This window comes from Anneissia japonica, unplaced genomic scaffold, assembly GCF_011630105.1.
Source record: "Anneissia japonica isolate Jap-2015-1 unplaced genomic scaffold, ASM1163010v1 scaffold987_len1640505_cov201, whole genome shotgun sequence".
NCBI classification, from domain to species: domain Eukaryota; kingdom Metazoa; phylum Echinodermata; class Crinoidea; order Comatulida; family Comatulidae; genus Anneissia; species Anneissia japonica.
The window spans coordinates 577,169-591,394 of NW_022714175.1; the positions used below are offsets into that span (position 1 = coordinate 577,169).

Sequence of the window (14,226 nt, forward strand, 5' to 3'; positions counted from 1 at the left end):
AAATACCAAAGGTCCATATATTCAGGGGTAGAAAATCATATCATTGTCATCGCCTTCACAACTATATTTGTTATGGAACAATGTGCTACTTCATTTCAAAATGATATTTCTTTATGTATAGGCCTATATTTGTCTTCAACATTTTAATGAACATACTTGACCTAATCTTTACAACACGAGAATCAGACTAGATACTGATCTATTGTGCCGTACACGTTACTAATTATTGATATTTTAATTTATGTTATTGTTGAGCTTTAAATCGCTTTGACATATTCAATGGCACGAATCATAAATACATGTATTCAGATATATACTTCGTACTTGAAATAAAACTAAATTTATATGCTGTAAAAATATCGTAGTGTCATTTGTTATTCTATTAATATTGAACACAAATTAATTTCTGACATTGAATAAATATGTTGACTATTAACTATATATGAGATCGATTTAATTACCCGTTGCCATTAACCTTTTGAAAAAACACTTAACGTTCAATTTTATTAGTATATGAAATTCAAAAGACACTGTATCAATGCACAGAAAGTCCTTGTGTGCAGCATATAAATTGTATTTTAAGAAATTGGATGCTACAGGCCCGTTCAAGGCACACGATCTCATCCTAACCATTAGACTAACTCTTTGTGGCGTTTGGTAAATGTATGGCATAGGCAACGGGCAATAATTCATTTACAATTTGGATATGTTTAATGACTCGAAATCAACCCAAGCCCAAAGTCAAGCCGCGTACGTGTAATCAGATTCATTATGATGTAGTGCCGATAGCTTACTACACACTGAGACATAAAATTACCTTTGGGTAAAATAAAATCTAAACTATAGTTTCCTAAACACCTCGGGGTCATTTGTTGTGAGGTGGTGGAGATTATATAATATATAATGATGATGCTAATGATGATGATCATAAATTTAGGAGTGGTTTGACGCAGCGGTCGCGGTTCTGCGTCTCAACCCTGAGGTCGGAGGTTCAACCTCTCGCTTGTGCATTCGCTTGTGTCCTAAAGCCGGTTTTCCACTAGGCGAATTTATTCGCGCGAATGGAAAGTGTCGGTTCGCTTTCTGAGCGAAAACTCTCAGAGAAACGTGAATGCGCGTGCTTCCAATTTGCATGAATAAATTCGCCTAGTGGAAAACCAGCTTTAGGCAAGACATTTTTCCTACGGTACGGTACGGAGTACAAGTGGGTACTTGGTAGGTTCAAACACAAAATGCGCTGATTACAGCTCTCAATCCTCATCTTCAGCTGCAACATTATGGAATTCTCCCCAGGGAGCTGAGTATGTGTTATGTGCTTGATCCAATGACATGGGTGATAATGTGAAGCGCTTAGAGACACGGCACGAAGCGCTATGTTAGTCTAACATTATTATTGTTATTATTTATTAATATTTATTTATTATTATTATTGTTATTATTATTGTTATTATTATTATTATTATTGTTATTATTATTATTATTATTATTATTATTATTATTATTATTATTGTTATTATTATTATTGTTATTATTATTATTATTATTGTTATTATTATTATTATTATTGTTATTATTATTATTATTATTATTATTATTATTATTATTATTATTATTATTATTGTTATAATGTAGTAAGGTAGTGGGACTTGATATAGCCCATGTTACTGAAGTCTCAATGAGCTTAATGAGAATTAACGGAGGGCGATATGAAGAGAAGTACTGAGGGCTGATGATGATGATGATGAGGAAGAAGAGGAGGAGGAGGAGGAAGAGGAGGCGGAAGATTGAGGGTGATGATAAGGAAAGGAGGAGGATTAAGGGTGATAATGATAAGGAAGATGGAGGGTTTACGGTGAGGAAGATCTCTTAGCCAGAGGATGATAGGAATTAGCCACAGTATCATCAATAACCCGATGCCATACATTATCATAAGTGGTATACAAGTAAACATAGGCCTATTGAATAGTTTCTCTTTTCATTTTAATTTCTAATGTTGTAGCTTAGCAGTTGACATAATTGAGTCGTGTAAATCGAGCTTGTCACGTCTCCTTCAAACGTGCTCACTTAACACAGTTGTCACAACTAATCGTTGTATCTAGTCAATAGTTCAGCCACTTGACAATTAGCTTTAACAATCTCATACTTCCATTCTTTAATCGAATTCACATCTTCTTAAAACTCATCGATTTTACATCAATTTGCAATTAAACCTAGGCCTTAGTTTGGGCATACGCGCCGTACCTCATCGAACCACGTAAATAACAAACAATAGGCGCGGAGGAAATAGGCCTACAGTATAAAATTTAAATATGATTTAGCATCTGGTGGGTGGGGGGTGTACAATTGTAACCAATTTTCAGCTACCGGTGCGATTTGATGCGCTCAAGTACTATTTCCGCTCAATACCACGCCGAAGAGTTCCTAAAATGAGGCTGTTGTAAATATTGTGATAAATTGTCTAAGACAGGGGTGGGCATTAAAATTGGTCGGAGGGCCAAAGTGAATTATTGATTCAACTCCGAGGGCCGCACCCAAACTTTTATGTTTCAGTGCACTTCCAAAAACCTTCATATATTGTTTTATGGCCACTTTATGGTCAGTTTCAGTATTACTTTTTACAGATGATCGGTGCCGGGCCGCAAAAACAAGGTGTTTATTTTCGCGGCTGGCAAAAAAATCACAGGCGGGCCGCATGCGACCCGCGGGCCGCACTTTTCCCACCTGTGGTCTAAGAGTATCTTAATGATGACGTATATGACTTAAATGAGATTTAAAAATCATGTTGAGAACCCATATTGAGTTTACTTGGGTGTCTCTTGGCAAGTATTTAATCCACGTTTTGTCTCTCTCCACTATAAATGGATACCTTAGGGTTAGAATGTCACAATGCGCTGATTACTTGCTACAACGTTATGGGGATACTCCCCGGGGACTGAAAATGTGTTTCTAAAGGTGTTTAATCAAATCATAATGTGAAACGCAGATATCATAACACTACCATTAGTGTTAGTTCACTTCCCAACATAGGTCTACCTAAAGAGACCTTTTGGATGGATGGATCTATCAATCATCTCCTTTAAAATAAACCATCATCTCAATTAAATATGTGAAGATTTTAACACGTCGTACATTTTCCACATAGCCTAAGGCTCAGGTAATCATTCGTTGCCGTGTTAGTATGTGCAGTTAAAGAGGCTATTTTAAAATAAATTGCAGAGGCAGTGTTAATAGACTTTAATCTTACTGGCACTCAGCTACAAGCATAATGACATTTTTATTGTAGGCATATTCCTTACGCAAGCGTTGATTAGGGCAGAGTTACCGATAATTAGTTTCTCTCTGGCAGTATATCTTTGGTTAAAAAATTAACTTCAGCTTTAAAATATGACTAGAATATAGGCTCTTTGTTAAAAAAATATACATAGGAACTATATAATTTAAATTTTAAAATTCCAAGACCTAATGGATATAGTTTATAAGCCTACACACCCAGAGATGTGGAAAAAATAGTCAGTGGCGGATCCAGGAATTTGAAATAGGGGCTGGGGCCCAAAGAGGGACTTCTCATAGATGGAGGGTCTATACCACCTCATCCCCACCATGATTGGGGGTGAGGTGACTATGGCACCTCTAAATGGCCGGAAATGGCATTCGACTCAACATTTGAGTAGAATCTTTTTTTTTTCTCAATTTATTTAAAATTTTGACAAATTTAGGGGTGGGGAGGTGGCTTGCCGGCTGCCCCCCCCCCCCTGAATTCGCCATTGAATAGGCCTAACTGTTCTTCAAACTATTATTGGGCCCTATAACATTTGATGCTTATCTTCCTCGAGGGCAATTAAATAGACAGAGAAGCTAATTCATTAACGGCACAATAGTACCATATACATCCATTTTACAATTATCTATGCCTTAACATGTTACTGTCAATGTATCATCTTGCAAGACCGTACTTACCGTTCGTCTAAAATACAGACAAATCAATAGACCAAAGTTACGCTACGAATCCTGCAGATTGTATTAATATCAATTCATGTAACGTTTATTCAATAACGGTATATAACATAAACATGTTGTTAAATTTATCCTTTTAACATTTTAAATTTCGATAGCCTTTATTGACTGTCTTTGTACTTTTCTCTCGATTTTGTCATTTGATTGTATTTGCTGGGCCCTGGAGGATAATGATGCTCTTGCATTGATCAGGTCGCCCAGGGTATGGGAGAAATACATTTTAAAAAAAATCAGGTCGCCCAGGGTATGGGAGAAATAAATTTTTAAAAAATAACAATAGAGACATGAATTAAGAAAGGAAAATAAATTGTTGTACCATAATTCACCACAAAGCATTAGCGGGTATGACGTTCGTATATTTCACTCATTCTCTGTCCCATCCCTTTGGAATGAAGTCCCCAGTCTTTTCTTTTAAAAAAGTCATTAACATCTTTTAAAGTTAAGTAAAAAAAACCCCAATTTTTATAACAGACTTTCATAGTTAGGCCCTAACTGCGTCTTAGATTTTTTTTTTATCGGCGCATTATAATTTACCATTAATAGCATTATAACCTCTACAATTCTGAAGGTTGAAATAATAAGAATCATACCGTATGAATCGTGTATACTTGTAAACAAATAAATTATTTTTAAAGACTAAAGAAGAAATTTAAGTAATTTTCTCTAATTGTCTCTCTATTTAGCGTTAGTGATTCGTCAATTATAGCACTAATGTGCTTTCGTACGTTGCCTGTGAGTGGGATGGATTTCTTGACTAAATTACATTAAAAGTAGATTAGAAGGCGCCGTATTCCTGCTTTCCCTTGCGAAAATCGATTCTTATTGAACGAGATGTTTTCCATCTTTATTATATTCCACATTGGTGCTGTTGTCACTCAGTCTTACGATTTATAGTCACTATATATACCGAAATTTACTATAATTAGTATAATTATTTTATTAATATTTTAATAGTATTTTTAATGAATAATATTTATGAACTACATTTATTATTATTAATAGTAATATTAAAATGTTTCTTGAATGTCTGCATAGCGAGTATCAATAACTAAATCATTAAACTTTCAGTACACCAAGTGTAACAATATGGTTTTTGGAGTAAAACTACTGGTTGGTTGTCTCGACGTTTCGGTAAAAATTGCTCTGACCGTTATCAGGAGAATAGTAATAATTTTCCATAAATAATAACAACAATAATAAAAATAACACAAATAGGCTACATTTCAAAATTTAATAATGAGAATGGACATTTTGTACTGGTAGAGTAAAGCACTTAATTCTTCTGAGGCTTAGAGTGTCGATTATAAATCGAACAGAAATAAAATATACAACAATAATTTGTCACCAAAAGTAGGTTAGAAGCCCACATTGACTTAAAATCAGTGTTAGTGCCACGGGGAGGTGGGGGAATGGGGTAATTAATTTTTCTCCCCCTCCCACCTCCAGAAAATTTAATACACGTATTATCAGCAATCAAAATTAGGTTCACGATCTATCCATTTGAATAACAAATAAAACGTTATGTACTTCCTGTCTCTAAAATAGTCCCCGAATCCCTCCAGGGTCATTAGCACCCTCATTTAATCCAACTGTTTTTGGACGCCCCCTCCCAAACAGCGGTGCGACATAAATTTTCCGACGAGAGGTCCGACGTGTCCGACGGAAGGGTCCGAACCAAAGGGCCGACGAAGCATCGGTCGACGGCCTGGAATAAAAAATCATTTGATAGGGTTCACGGGAAGAGTTTTTATGGCTTAGAATGGTCCAAAATGTGCTTTTAGGCCACATATTAAGGATTGGCAGTCAAAATAACGTTATATGAATAGGCAAATTATATTTGTTTTAAATTTTCGTTCCGACGACCTACTCGTTCGTCGGACTACAGGGGGTCCAGGCCTGTCCGACGGGGGGAAAATGCCCTCCCTCCTACTCCTACCCCTCCTACTCCGCCCCTCCCCCCCCCCCGCTGGCGCCACCACTGTGCCAAACCATTGCGCATCACAGTATCTGTAACCCCAATCCCAAATATTTTCTTTTCCCAAGCCATTTTTCCATCTCCAATCCAACCATGGCGTCGCACACTGAACTTAAAAATATAACCAACGTAAGGATACCGTCCGTCGTTCCTCCGGGCTTTACTACAATATTGCATTTTATTTAATTAACAACTTTACATCGAAATTTGGAAAGTATTGAATATATGTAATTGAATAATTGCAAATTAGGCCAGTAGCTAATTTACTAGCTGAACTAACCATATTATTACAATTAAAACCTCCAGCGATTACTGCGATTTGCCTTAGTACAAAATATGAACGGATTGCCTATAACGGTGTTTATATACAAATTTAATGCTAAGATTGTTAGGAAGTCCTTTTATGAGACAGCAGAAAACGACAGATAATCCAGGCCTCTATGGCAGTGGCGTATCCAGAAGTCTTGAATCTGTAATTTCACATTCGCAGATTCGTCTTTACTGTTTACAAATTATATAGGCCTAGGCCTATATATAAGTATACATAAGCTTATAGGCCTATAATTATACATCATATAGAATACAGAATTTTTATTGCTCTTGTAATTCTGTATCAAATGCCAGGCAATAAAAGCAGTAAACAAGGACAGTTTAAGTAGATCTGGTTTCGGAACAAATTCCGTTTTAAAGGCCTTTTTGAAGTCTCCCTTCTGTAAAAGCCTATATAGGCCTATATATATATATGCTATACATATATATTATATATATATATATATAGTTATATATACTTATATATATATATATATATATACAAATAGATGGACAAAGAGTGTTGAGTAAGATTATACATTGTTACATCGTATCGAGCACAGCCCTTCAAAGAAAAGTGCACGTGTGTGTGTGTGTGTGTGCGTGTGTGTGTGTGTGGGTGTGTGTTTGTGGGTGGGTGGAAGAAGCGAATAGATGGATGGACAGAGAGAAAGAAAGATAAATGGATGGACGAATGGGCATGAGGCTACATATCTAGAGGCTTTATTATGAGGAAATTATTCTAGGATACATCTTCCTCCGTTCTCAACACGATACAGGTATGCGCCTAGCTGTATCACGTAGAGTGAGTGAACAGGTGCACACGAAACCTTAGTACAGTACTAACAATTCTTGTTTCTGTGCCTGCTGACGGCTAACTTTATTTTACCGGTCCTAAAACTTAACATGCAGTTAGCAGTATATGTACTTAGAGACATCGTTAAACATAAAATAATGACTGTATTCTCAGTGTAATAAAACAATTACGTTTATTGCTTAATATGAGGCAATATTATGTTTGCTTATCGCTACGTACCGGCATGCCGCGTGTTAAATTAATACTAATAATTATATTAAACAAATTCATTATACAATTCTGCTTAATACACCTATTAAATATGTACGGTAGATCCCTTGAAGTAATTTTATACGGTAATGCCCGTATGTTAAACATTGTCAACATATAATACGAAAGGATACAGTGTGTGAACGTTCCAGCATGTTCTAAACGTATAGGCTTATGAATATAGGCCTATACTAAAATAAGCGTCTACTGTACTGTGTCTACATACCGGTATGTACAAACATACGTATTTATAACATAATATGAAAACATACCCATATGCATACAGGCATGTTTTCTTGTTTATCGTACAAATATTTAATACAGTAACGCCTGACGAAATGAAACAGTAGGCCTATTAAGCCTATATTATTTAAATTGTGCGCATATTTTATTTTATAAAACAAAAATAATAGTGAAATTGCATATCTGTATGCGTGTTTATTATTATTTGCGGATTCATTTAACGACAAAACATGTAAATTAACATAAATTGTTATTTTACGGAGAATAGAAATCTAATTAGGGTGAGGTTACCAAAATACTCTGTATATAGAATTATTGTAATGCAATTAATAGGCCTAGCAATGTCAGTCAGGTAACGTTGGGTTAAGCAAACAAATTATTGGATAAAATAACGTAATGACATCAAGTACAGCATTAATACAATTCAATTCAACTCACTTTATTTGATAATCACTTCCAACAAAAAGGTATGTTCAACTACAGGCACAATAAGTATACATGTATGACACTGTTATTGTAAATGAATAAAATATATAATAATAGCTTTTTGAACTAATAATTTCCTGAATTAATTGTGTAATACTTTATCCATTAGGCCTATATGAAATATAGGCTCAACTTTATTTATTTATTTATTTTGTGAAAATAACAAAAGAAAAAACTTACATGCAATTGAACGGCGATTGAGAAACTCTAAACTACCAATAATTGATGCCTTCTACAGCTATCTCCGTTTTATGGCTCCAGAGCTGATCAACAACCCATCTAAGATGTCCAGAAAACGGTAAAGCGCCTTAAAATTCAGTTGCCTTCGTCTGGTCAACAGACCTACTGTGCCTCTTCTCCAGAGGTGGGTTTGCCTATTGACGAAAAGTTTTGCGATTGTTAACCAATATCACAGATGACTGACAACGTCATCTCTGTGTGCGGCGCTCTCTTGCTGGCAAAATGTTCGATTTGTCGACAGCCACTAATGACGATGTATTTATTTATTGTCACCGACAGCTGACGTCAAATGGTGAGAGATATTCGCTAGCAAGCTTGTCGCTGATTGGTTACTAGTCTGTTATGACTTCGAAGAGCAGATTGTGGTCACTTCTAGGCTGGAGATGTAGGCGTTTTCTTGGCTACAACAATTGCCTGCTTTACTTGATTGATTGATTGATTGATTGATTGATTGATTGATAGATAGATAGATAGATAGATAGATAGATAGATAGATAGATTGATTGATTGATTGATTGATTGATTGATTCATTCATTCATTGATTCATTGATTCATTGATTCATTGATTCATTGATTTATTGATTTATTGATTCATTGATTGATTGATTGATTGATTGATTGATTACTTGAATGATTATTGATTAATTAGTTTGCTTAACACTTTATTGAATGATTGGTTGATTAATTGATGGATCGATTGAATGATTAATAAGATTGATTGACTGACTGACCAACTGAAATACTGACTGACAGCTCTGACTGACTGCTCAGACTGACTGACTAATTGATTGATTGATAGATTGATTGATTGATCGATTGAATGATTGGTTAATAGTGACTTAGTGTTTCGACCCAAAATTACCCACCAATAAAAATGTTGAAAAATAACTACTAATGTTATCCCTTTCCTTATCATTTCTTTAGGCCTACAATATAATATAATATAATATAATACCGCTTCATGTTATATTTTGAGTTACCATTGGATTGGATTGTATTTGATTTATTCGGTGTAAACACCAAGGATAGCCCACGAAAGTCTATAGAAGAAGACTTATTTCCAATGGGGTCCTTCTGGTGGTGATTGGACAGCACACCGGGAGACAATCCCATACTCTTTTCCGAAGAGTGTACTGTGTTCTTTAACATGCACATGGGCCATAAATACACACGGGACCAACGGCTTAAGCGTCTCATCCGAAGGACGGTGCGCTATGTAACTTGTATTTCAGCCCTCTAGCTGAAGCACAAGGAGAGGCAGCGATGGGAATTGAACCGGGGACCTAGAGATCTCCACGGTTCAGCGCACACACAGTGGCTACCACCAGATTAGCCGACTGAGCTAAGCTGCTCTCACCATTATGATTGTAATATCTTAATCCAGTTTAGCAATGATATATTATTTGTAACAAATACATTCAGGGACGGATCCAGAGATTTTCTGACAAGGGAGGGGTGGGGGCACAATGTGAAGTTCAAGCTGCCACGCCCACCTCATGGTTGGTGTAAATTAGTGGTAATGAAATGAAATGAACTGTCCTTTCTCCCACTGCTGGATCGCCATTGAACTCATGGGTGCACTACCTTTTCCCCATTTCCTCTCATTAACCCAAATTTTTCTCCCTCTTTTTATTTTTCGGCTTGACCGACGAGGGGACACGGGCACTCATGGCCCCCCACCCGCTGGATCCGCGCCTGACATTATTAATACCAACATTTATATTATATTAATGGGATGGATAATTTCAATTATCTTGGTGGCCTATAGCTGGACGCTAGAAACGCACTAACAGGGCTTGCAGCTAAATGTGATAATGAGGATTATGACGATTTTCTTTAAATCTTTTCTCTTTGCGTTACCTCCAAGCTAATATTCCGGCCTTCTCCGCCGCCTAAGCTGCTCTGCTAACAATGTTTGACACAGCCCCACTATGCCCTTTAGGCCAGTTGCCTGATTCATTCTAGATCTCCATTCTTGAGCTTGTTTATATACGTTCGTCTGTTTGTTCCTATGGAATGTTGTGATAGTCCTATTTATAATTTACCATGTTTGCTTCTTTGATGAAATAGTAATAGGAGTTAATGATCTATTTCGCAGTCGCAGTAGAGCCTTTTTGAGAGTGTGTCCAAACATTCACCACCGTAGGCCTACATTAATTATTTCCTGTGATAGTAAATAAATGTATTACATCTCACCGCGGTGGCTCCAGAAATTTGCCTACAAGGGGTCCGATATGTCCGACGGAGGGGTCCAAATCAAGAGGCCGACTAGAGCCTCGGTCAGGGTCCAGGAGTAAAAAATCCCTGTAGTCATGGCGAGAGTTTTTATGGCTTAGTATGGTTCAAATTGTGCTTTTAGAACAAACTATTATGATTGGCAATCAAAATAACATTGTTTGGATAGGCAACTTATTGTTTGTTTTTTTTTTAATTCTTGATCCGACAACCCGATGGGGGGGGGGGGGATCTAGGCCTGTTCGGCGTTAGGGAACAACCCCCCTTCCACCCCCAATGGCGTCACCAATGAACATTCGCACAGTGTTGGTATTACATTTTGATTTAGTTGATTCCAATAATGTTTCCTAGTTGTTTTTTTTTAGGTATTTTTTTTATATGTACTCCAATGTATGTTCTTCCTTTTCATTTATGCTTCATGTACTCAATTAAGTATTCAGTACCTAATTAACACTTGGCATATTCAATTCAATTCAACAAAACATTTATTTTCTTCCAAAGGCACAAGAAAATACAAAATAGCAACTTTACAAAAAGTACAACTTTTTATTGATTGATTTGATTTCATTTGATTTGGCATCTAGGCCTATCTACACATATATTAAATACAACAATTGATAAAATATGTCATAAAATTATTGAAACAGGAAATATTAAAATTACTTTTTTTAATAAACAATTATGAAAAATATGGATACAAAATTTAATCAGCACTGTACTACTAGGATCGGATGCCAGTCAACTCACCCCCTAGCAAACTAGCCCCTTGCAATCTCGCCCCTAATATTATAAGATCGATATAGCGAACATTGCTATTTATAATAATTCGTCCTCGACTTTCAATCATGAATTACAAAATTCGTATTGAGCGCACAAGTATTATAATGCCATACATAATGTAAATATATAACTAATAAAAAATAGGCCTATTTTGAAAAGATGTAAAAACTATTAAAAATCAATGTGTGCATAATATGTATGTGGCCTATGCTGTATATCAGGCCTATATATATGCAGTATAATACATTCCATTATTATATAGGCCTATTACCGATATATAATTTATGTTTTCGGTACAAATAATAGAGGTCCCGAAAAACCCTTAGCCGGCGGGGGTGCCAGGCCACTTCGTTAAGCCATTGGTATAACCTCAATTTGTAGTGTTCCCAAAATGTCGATTTTTAAAATACAGTATTTACAGTACGGTGCTACGTGGGGGTGGGGACGTGCGCATTTCCCCAGAAAATTTCCTTTCACACCCCCCCCCCCCACCAAGAAAAAAAGAAAAATCACAATCTGTCGGGGAGGTAAAACTTATATGTATTTTCTACATATTATATGTAAAATCGATTCAATAAGCCCCTGAAACACCTAAATTTTCATATTTTCCATTTTATTTGACATCCGAAAACACCCACTTTGCTCTCGTCGGGAACCTTGGCCCCCACACCCCATAAAAAATTGTACCTTTCCCCTCACTTGCACCCCTTCCCCCATATTTCGGACGCTTGCACCTTCATTGCGTGTTTATTCGAACAAACGCCCCGCGGAGTTTATTGTTGAGAAGGGTTTTTGAGGGGCGTTTATTCGATGGAGACGTTTATTTTTTTTTTCGTGGTGTAAAATGGATACGTATACTCAAATAAACGCATACTCAAATTAATTCCACTGTAAGCTACAACAAAATGTGTTATTGCGTGATCATAAAAACTTCCCAACCAGGTTTTAAAAAATGTAATTCTACTAGAGTAAAACGTCAATACTATGTGTTGAGAATGATGTTGCTTCCATTAGGTTTGTTTAGTCATTTGGGACCGTTTGTTCGAGTAAAACAAAAACCCCTTGGGTCGTTTATTTCAAGGAGGCGTTTATTCCCAAATGAGGCTCTAGAAGGGGGCGTTTATACATTCGATGGGGGAGTTTATTCGAAGCGGGACGTTTATTTGAATAAATACGGTATATATTTCAAAATAGTCAAGTTCTGAGAAAATCTATTTCTTTGTATACTTATTATATATAACATATATTTTACAAACATAGTACCAGTTTCTTGTTTCAAATTTTAATGCTGGAATCTTTCTGTAATGATTATGTCCGGGTTAGTAAAATGAGGTCATTGTCACTGCAGAGGACTCTTAAACGATTACTGTGTACTGTACTGTATTGGATTGCAGTTAACTTTCGTTCCAAAGGTGATATATTGCTAAGTAACGTTGATAGGTGATTTTGATAATCTGTCGACAACATTCATCATGTGTCGCAAAAAATGACGATTATGCCTAACCGTTTAACAAACTGAATGGAATTGAGACTGACTGCTGTAGAGCATAATATTTATTTATTTCGTTACCAACTTCTGATATAAAAACATTTTTTTATCATAAGAACATGCATTAAAATATTAATAATGCCACACGTCTAATGTATTTGAATGACAATTATGCTTAACCGTTTAAACAAATTTAATGGAATTAATCGTACGCATTATTGTGTTACCTGCTGTAGAGCATAATATTTATTTATTTCGTTCCTGATATGAAAACATGTTTTATTATTATAAGAAAATGTATTAAAAAATTAATAATACCACACGTCTAGAGTATTCGAATGACGATTATGCCTAACCGTTTAAACAGATTGAATGGAATTGAACGCATTATTTTGTTATGGGACTGACTACTATAGAGCATAATATTATTTATTTATTTCGTTTTATCTGCTCCTGATGAAAACATATTTTATTGTTATAAGAACATGTATTATAGGGCCTAATATTAATAATACCACACGTCTAGCGTATTCGAATGACGATTATGCCCATATTTTCTTCCTCCATGTTATGCCTAACCGTAAACGGTACCGGTACTGAGTAAAGACAACTTGATTTCTCGCTTCGAACAAGGCATCCATTCATAGAAGTCATATGAAGATAACCCTATATGAGACTGACTCTAGGGTGGTCGATGTCGAATATATGAAACGTGATGCAATAATGACAAAATGATTATTATTGTTCATTTTCGGTAAATATTTAAGCCGCTCCAAATTTTGTTCCTATTCTTCTATCTTCCTTTTTTCAATATTTTCGTTAAATTTAGTTTATTTTACTAAATACATACTTACAAAGTGTATAAATATATAGGCCTATGTGTTTGTGTATGTATGTATATATGTATATATATATATATATATATATATATACATATATATATATATATTATATATAGGCCTATAGGCCCTATGTATAAATATATAATTTCAATATATAATTACATATTTTAAGATTCTAGAACTAGGCCTGTGTATACATTTTGTATAGGCCTATATATATATATATATATATATATAAATATATATATATATATATAATAGATTTTGGCTTATCGATATCCAGTCGTTGTTTGCCTTGCAGTATTCTGGCCTTTAATTCGGAATAAACAAAAATGATACAGGCTAAATATATAAGGCATTGGAAACAAGAACAAAATTAAACATATACCGCATTTGATCAATTTCTCTTGTTACTTAAATTTCTTATCAATACCATTCAGCCTTTGCTTTTCTTGTCAGTTGTCCTCACACTGAGGAAGAACACAGGTCGTGTTTAAAATATTTGTGATTATATAAATTATTTTGCTTCATATTATGTCTACAACA

General features: G+C 35.4%; 1 protein-coding gene across 1 annotated transcript in view; it reads right to left on the bottom strand.

The window, feature by feature from the left end:
- LOC117108972 (bombesin receptor subtype-3-like) overlaps positions 1-8,551 on the bottom strand; it is a 13,864-nt gene extending 5,313 nt beyond the window's left edge. The window contains exon 1 of the mRNA XM_033251176.1: positions 8,274-8,551. The gene's annotated coding sequence lies outside the window, so the exon portion shown is untranslated. The remainder of the gene's footprint in view (positions 1-8,273) is intronic.
- Positions 8,552-14,226: the final 5,675 nt, after the last annotated feature.